The sequence below is a fragment of the Mytilus edulis genome, unplaced genomic scaffold (genome assembly GCF_963676685.1).
Source record: "Mytilus edulis unplaced genomic scaffold, xbMytEdul2.2 SCAFFOLD_963, whole genome shotgun sequence".
Taxonomy (NCBI): Eukaryota; Metazoa; Mollusca; class Bivalvia; order Mytilida; family Mytilidae; genus Mytilus; species Mytilus edulis.
Window position 1 is genome coordinate 17,445 of NW_027268130.1, and position 8,722 is coordinate 26,166.

The following is an 8,722-nucleotide window of genomic DNA, read 5'->3' on the forward strand; positions in this document are numbered from 1 at the left end:
GTTACCAATGGAAATCAAAAACTCAGGCAGAAAAAGAAAAAAAAGCGATCCCTTTTTTGGATGCATGTGAATGTTCCTTTGGCACCATAAACGGTGTTTATATTTCACTAGTTCGCTGTGCTCATGTCTATTATGCCGTTTTTGATTTCAACGAATGTAATCTATGTATTAATGGTAAATTATTAAGATACCACAAATTCCCGAAAACGTTTACCAAGTCTTCCATGGATATACAGATTTGGTTTTGAAGTTTGCTGTACCAAACGGAATGGCACATCCTCATTTTTACAAAAAAAGTTGTTTACCGTGTCTTGAAATTTAAAAACGGTCCTGGTAAACTTTTCGATCCTTAATAAACTTATTCTAAAGGATTACTATCGATATCTATATCATGGCATTGAACAAGGTCATATTTTTTCTGACTGTTTATGACGTTTTTACACTAAATCCATTGGATGTTGAATGTGAAGTGATTGCTATTGTAGTCTGAAATGCATAATTTCTTTTATAAGTTGTCAATGGCTTTGAACTAGCTGTTAGTAGCCTACTCTCAGATCAAAACTTAGTGCCTTTTTGTTGTCGGGATATACAAGTACCCGGTCACGGCCTCTCTGTGTTTTTGTTAGATGTATTTCTATTTGTTTCATCTGATAAGTTAAGCCTTTTTTAACGGATTTTTATAGGTCGTTCTTATGTTGTACTTTTATACCACTATCCGAGGTTAGGGGAGGGTTGGGATCCTGTTAATATTCTATATGTATGTGCCTGTCACTAGTTAGGAGCCTACAATCAGTGCATTTACATGTATCTACGATTACAAATAATCACTTCTCTCTTTCTCTTCCTTCTCTCCATTCTTCTAATTTTCGTAATAGTGAAGACGCTGTTAAAGTCTAATATTTTAGTCCCTGTACTACTGAATATCAAATTCCTCTTATTTTTTTTTTATAGTGAAGAACCTTTTAAATTCTATTATTTTGGTCCCTACACTACTGAATATCAACTCGACATTTGGTGATATAACATATATTTTAATGAGATGATATCCAGAATATATTGTGCATCTAAAATCATTGGAACATACATGCAGAGCAATGTACGTAAACAAAGAAAATCCACAATTTGAAATGATGCCTATGGAAATGTACAATTATTTCAATTGTTATACTTAAAACAGCTTAGCCGAATTTTCAGACCGTCCTTTATATAAAAAGTAATTTTCCGTAAGTTTAAGTCTTTGTTAAATAAAACTTTGAACTTGTTCTTAAAATTTATCCAGTGGTCTAAATATGAACGAGTTAAGAAAAACCTAAACGTTTTATTGTATGCCGTATCGGCCTATGTAGAAATTAAGAAAATAAACAAGAAATCATCTATACATAAGTATGTATTTACGTGAATCGAATTTCCTTTTTGTGGTTAAAAAGAAAAAAAGTGAAATCACAAAAAATACTGAACTCCGAGGAAAGTTCAATCGGAAAGTCACTAACCACATGGCAACATCAAATGATAAAACTCATCAAACGAATGGACCACAACTGTCAAGTTCCTGACTTGGTACAGGCATTTTCAAATGAAGAAAATGGTGGATTGAACCTGGTTTTATAGCGCTAAACCTCTCACTTTTACAACACCCCGTTTTAATTTCATGCGTCCAAACCTTGCAGAAAAGGATGACAAAAAGGGCATTTAGACACATTTTCTTTAGGGCTCGTTTAATCATTTAACAGGAAATTGCTTGACTTTTTTTTTTTTAAATTATAATAGATTTTTCAAAGTAAAAACCTAATTTTTTTTTCTTCAATTCCGTTACATAATTTATTTTCAAAAAAAATTCTGTTCAAAAACATGGACCAATATTAGAAATTAACAAAGGTTGAAGTTAATTGAGATCTATGTCGTTAAAAGCTTTAAATTATTATTGAAATATCCAGCATTTATATATTATAACAGGCCCTTTACCATATTGGCCCTGGTATCATTCCGAGACTTTCATATCAGACTGATACTTTAGCGATTCCGATATGGGTCGAGGGATGATGCAGGGCTAATATGTTGTAATCTTATATCGTTTATAGGGTTCGTTTAATCATTTAACAGGAAGTTGCTTGAACTTTTTAAAATAATAATGATTTTTCAAATTAAAACCATTTTTTTTGGATTCGAGCGTCACTGATGAGTCTTTTTGTAGACGAAACGCGCGTCTGGCGTATATAATAAATTTAGTCCTGGTATCTATGATGATTTTATTCTCATATTTAAGATCTGCAGAAAAGAGAAACACACTTTCAATTGTACTATTTAATTAACAGATAACTGATAATATTATGTTGTCATTTCAATGTTATATTTAACATTGCCATTAAAAAGCGAGGTTTGGCATGCCACAAAACCAGGTTCAACCACATTTTTTCCTTTTAAAATGTCTGTACCAAGTCAGGAATATGGCCATTGTTATATTATTGTTCGTTTCTGTGTGTGTTACATTTTAACGTTGCGTCGTTTGTTTTCTCTTATTTTTGAGTGTAATTTCACATTGCGATAAGACGTGTCACGGTACTTGTCTATCCCAAATTCATGTATTTGGTTTTGATGTTATATTTGTTATTCTCGTGGGATTTGTCTGATGCTTGGTCCGTTTCTGTGTGTGTTACATTTCAGTGTTGTGTCGTTGTTCTCCTCTTATATTTAATTGCGTTTCCCCTCGGTCTTAGTTTGTTACCCCGATTTTGTTTTTTGTCCATGGATTTATGAGTTTTGAACAGCGGTATACTTCTGTTGCCTTTATTAAAGCTAAAAATCTTTAAAACAATGTTCAACTTTCAGATGAAATATCCTTTGGATTACGAAGCTCTTCAGCACTTTGTAAACACTTCCTTCAGAATTGTCGTTTAATTTTTTTACCTTGAGTTAGCGTTTTTCATTTGTTCTACATAGTTTGTTGTTTCCTCGTCTGTGACGAATTGAGCAACGTCACTGTTTGCCGTTGTTTGCAGAGCGCAATAACCAAAAACCACCTTTTTGTTTGAGTAGCAATATCAGTTGGACAATTTAGCCGTTATAAACATATGCCAAACCCAATGTTTGCGTAACAAATATGCGATAATATAATTTACAATTGATAAAGAATATTTCAGATATGCGTATTATCACAATTTATAAATTTTCAAATATTTCCAGTAGTAGTTTTGTTATACAAATTCTAATTTATATCTAACATTTACAGGAATTATCAACATGGTACTACACATAAAATAACACTAAATAGATATAGGAAGATGTGGTGTGAGTGCCAGTGAGACAACTCTCCATCTAAATAACAATTTATAAAAGTAAACCATTATAGGTCAATGTACGGCCTTTAAGTACATTTGAATGTCCGAAAAGCATTTATGAATTTACCTTTATCCAACCAACATAAACCTAAAACATCAAACAAATGGATTTGTCAGAATATTGTTTTGCTGAGTATGCAAAAGTTCTTAAGCCAGGGAAAGGGGGTGGGGTCCTTCATTTCTTTATTATTAATTTTTAATGCTTTTTTTCTTATTGTTTATTATTTTTGGCCCACTAATCTTCATTTTTTGTTAATTTGTCTCTACTCTTTTTTTTATTTGACGCCCTATTCTACACATGTTTCTCTTAAATTCATTGTTTCTGTAAACCCCATCTAGACCTTTACTTATCAATCAATAGGACATGAACTTTTTTCAGTTTATAAAACAATTACTTTTGAGAAAAAATGTTTACTTTCATTGTACATGTTCCTTTTGTATTGGAACGATTGAATGATATCTAGGCACAAATAAACGATGATTGAATCAGTTATTTATAAATACAAAGTGAAGAGTAATTGACATGTGTATTCGGGTAAAACAGCATAGTACCATAGAGTCTTAGGAACTACTCGAAAGATAATATACTAGACACACGCATCTCCTAAACACAACGGAAGAACCTCTGATAACTTTGATCCAAAGATCCAGTATGCTGATAATTCTTAAGTATACTATATGTACTTGGAACCTGCAATTGATAGGGAAATCATCGTGGAAAAAACAAAAAATGAAAGGCAAATCCAGAAAAGAAATTTATCTAGAGCTGATATCGCTTCCTTCCACGTCACACAGGTTTCGTCTCTTTCCATACATTCTTAATTTCTGTTTCAGGTTGAACACGGCGTTTTTCGACACTTCTGTGCAAGTGTAAGTAATATAGTAATTACCGGTTCATGGTCAGACAAATGCTCGAATCTTGATTCTATTGCTGAAATAATAACAATCAAAGTCCCTATGGATATTTGTATCATAATATATATGGAAACAATTGGGATAGTTTCTGAACTCTTTGGTAACGAATCATTGATAATCGTAAGAAAAACGGCAAATGCTAGCCAGACTGTTATCACATACCCTATGCGTTCCCCAGTATCAACAGGAATCGTGAATGTAAAGACACCAAGAATTGAAAGTAATATAATCGGTAAAAATATAATTCATTATGGCGTACAATGGTTTTCGCTGAATCACTATTGTAAACCGAACTTTAGTTTCATATTGATTCCTCAGATTCAGAGAAGAAGTAGATACAATATTCCATTCGCCATGACTCTGTAGATCTTCGACCAGCTCTATTCCGCTGCCTCGTTTAAGTCTGACGTCTCTCTCTGACAAACTCCATGCTACAAAATATAAATGACACGTCTGTCTATCAAACGGAAGTATGTTGAATCATATCGCATTTAGACTCAAAGACATGGAAGGGCCTCCAAATCACATGTCCAGATGAATCTATATTCACCGATATGAATTTTGATCCGAGCTCTTCCAGCTTTGAAAAGCCATTTTGTAGAGATATGTCGGGTTTCCATACGTCGCCTTGAGGATATAAGATATAACTTAGTCCGCCATATTGTGAGGGTGTCCACGATAATAATTCATCTACCCATTCAATCTCAAGATATCCAGTAGTTGTCAACTTCTGTTGAATCTCGTCTATGCCTGATATTCCGTAAAGATTAAAAGAGACATACAAGTAGTTCGGATTCGATTGATTTCTGCTTGGTCTAACCAGTTTGTTATAATTGTTAGTAGTAAACAGATGAGTGTATACGTTTGAACATCGACATTGGTCTGTGAAATTACCGATCCGAACAAAAAAGTCAACAACAAAATTAAACACGATATAGAAAAACATTTTAAAATTAAAACATCATTTCAGAAATCCAAATAACAGTTCTAACAAGTCCAAGTTCACCAATGAGACCGGAGCTTTATTATCAATGATTTGATTATAAATTTCTGATTTACTTCATTTTCACTATGGCAACTGTGATCATATTATCGACAAATAGTAAGTTGATATACTGAAAAATATACAAACGAAATGATAAGCAATCAAAACATATCCTTCTAACTGAACTATTTTACGATAGGCATTTGTTTAACATCTACATGTTTTCTCGTCGATGTTTCAGCATAGTATGTATAGTTTTGAATTGCCAGTGGTATGTATTATTTATCCTCATGACGATTTTTGTTTTGAGTTATTTATTTTTCGGTTATGAAACATTTGATTGCTTTATTAATTTTTGTATGAAACATTTATGCAACGTGTTATAAATTACTGACATGAACCGATAAATTGTTTATTTTTCTTTTGACGTAAACATATTGAAGCATATGATCAACATGGAACACTTTACTCTTATGTCACATTTTTCATGTTATAATTCGCTGTTTATTTTTCTGTGAATCATTTATGTTTGACATCAACTAATTTTGCTATATATGTTTACTAAACATTTTAACTAAATGTAAAACTTAACAATCATTATCTTTTAAGAACCTAATTACTTTTGTATCTTTAATAAAACATTTTCGTAAATGTCTTTGGTTTGTGAGTCTTTGTTTACTCCTTGGTTTTGCAATGTTTTGATTGTCATTGTCTTTCGATAAACCCATTTATTAGAAAATCGATAATTTGGAAATAGATAATATCAAATTAATGTACGTTTCTCATTGTGATGAAATAAATATTGGTTACTTTTGTACATTTCATAACTAACTTGCTATTGAGTGAAGAACTAGAACCTTTATAGAATTTCAAAATCATTTAAACAAAATAAATATGGGCCCAACTTTTAAAACCCTGTGCCAAAATCTAACGGTTGTTTATTTCAACCAAAATTTCTTTAAGAAATGACTGTAATATTTATTTCTGTCTAGTCGAAATAACATAACATATGTAGTGCACACTGAATTACTCTTGTAGCGGGTCATTTGAAAGTGTGTCCACATTTTTGATGTTATTTGAATAAACAGAAAAACAGTCATTCCGTTCCTTTTAAGCTTGAATAAAACATTGGAAAACGTTGATGACGTCACGGTCTCATGACAAAATTATGTCTATGAACTAATCATGCTAATAGACAAAACACTGTCATCCAATCAAAAGATGCGTTACATCCAAAAAGAAATTAATCGCTATTATCGATGACTTAAAAGAAAGAGAAAAGTATATTTCCACTTTTATGATTGATACGAATTGATGAATAAAGATTGATTTCGAGTGAAAAATACTTTATTATACTTCAAAATGTCAGATTTTGATTGGTTAATACATTATTACACACTTCACGAACTGTTACCCCTCAAACAGACATTGACGATGATTTCCCTGGGTAAACAATCTGCAGCTATGTGTAATTTATTTCTCTCCTTAACGTTTTTTTTACAAATGTTCTGTACTACAAGGATAATCATTTTTGTATTAATATATTGATCAGTCGGAATATTTGCAACCGCGTTTTTACCTAGAAGAAATCGATTTCTATAATTGAAGAACTCAGATGATATCTATTTTGTCTAGAATGACCTTATTTTTACTGTTCAAGAAGCAAAACAGGTAATTGTTTTCCGTTGTCTAGTTTCATTCCGTTAACAGCCCCAACGAGTATAAAACAAAACAACCCATAAATAAAGGCAACAGTAGTATACCGCTGTTCAAAACTCATAAATCCATGACAAAAAACAAAATCGGGGTAACAAACTAAAACCGAGGGAAACGCATTAAATATAAGAGGAGAACAACGACATAACACTAAAATGTAACACACATAGACAAAATCCACGAAAATAACAAATATAACATATATATATAACATCAAAACCAAATACATGAATTTGGGATAGACAAGTACCGTGACACGTCTTATCGCAATGTGAATTTACACACAAAAATAAGAGAAAACAAACGACACAACCCATATTGCACGCGTTAAATGCTGTTTTCTGTATTACGCCTCATCAAAATTGCGCAAAGCTGATTATTTAAAACAAAGACCTATAGACGAAAAAGAACGCAACATAATAGTCTGATATATCCATAGTGAACTTTGCCTAAGTGTGTTGAAACCTTACTTTCCTCATAATTTCTAAATTGATAAAAAGGCGATTTTGGAGAAAAAAAATTGAAAACATCACGTTAATAATTTCTTGCGTCCGAAGCGCTTTTTTGGATTCATCTTCATCAGGAACGCCCAAAGCCAAACATTTGAAATCCGAAAGATATGTTGTAAATCATGTCAAAAGAGAAATACTGACTAATGAGTTGGTAGCACCATCATATTCATTCAAACTATAAAATACAGATCATGTCTCTCAGCTATGCCTACACGGATCTGGAAACGCTCCGCTTTAAAAACTGTTCTGGTAACTATATATACAACTCAGGCATCAAAGTATCGGAGGTAAGCATTCATCCGACGAGACCAGAGGATCACGAACGATCTTTCAAACAGAGAGTAAGGAGGTACGCATTAATTCGATAAGACCAGCATATCAAGAAAAATCTTTCAAACAGAGAGTAAGGAGTAAGCATTAATCCGACAAGACCAGAGGATCACGAAAGATCTTTCAAACAGAGAGTAAGGAGGTAAGCATTAATCCGACAAGACCCGAGGATCACGAAAGATATTTCAAACAGAGAGTAAGGAGGTAAACAATTAATCCGACAAGACCAGAGAGACACGAAGAACTTTCAAACAGAGAGTAAGGAGTAAGCATTTTATCCGATAAGACCAGAGGATCACGAACGATCTTTCAACCGAGAGTAAGGAGGTTAGCATTAATCCGCTAAGATCAGAGGATCACGATAGATCTTTCAAACAGAGAGTAAGGAGGTAAGCATTAATCCGACAAGACCTGAGGATCACGAAAGAACTTTCAAACAGAGTGTAAACCGGAATGTTAGATACAGGATCATTCCGCATTCTAATCCGATTGATGTTATTCTAACTTTTCATTGTTTATGGAAATTATTGTTTTATAATTAATTGTAATTTAGATATATTTAAGATAAAAAAAAAGTAGATACAATGCAACATCTATTCCTTATGCACAAAGTACATATGTTTTGCATATGATACACAGACCAATTGTCAGGAGCATTCAATTCAGATATTATCGTGTGTTGCTGTATTTGATATATCTTGATCGTTTATTTTTTTGTACATGAATCAACGCTTTGGTTTTCCAGTTTTGAATCGTGTTTCATTTTATCATGTCGGGGAATTATTGTTTTATTTCGGTTAAAAATAGGGATGAAAATAATCAATCATTTCTATAATATTGAAAGTTAATAAAACTTCTTGTTTAGAATTGAAAAAAAAAAGTAGTGTCATCTGCAAGCTGGCCTAACTTTAAAGTATAGATTTTGTTGT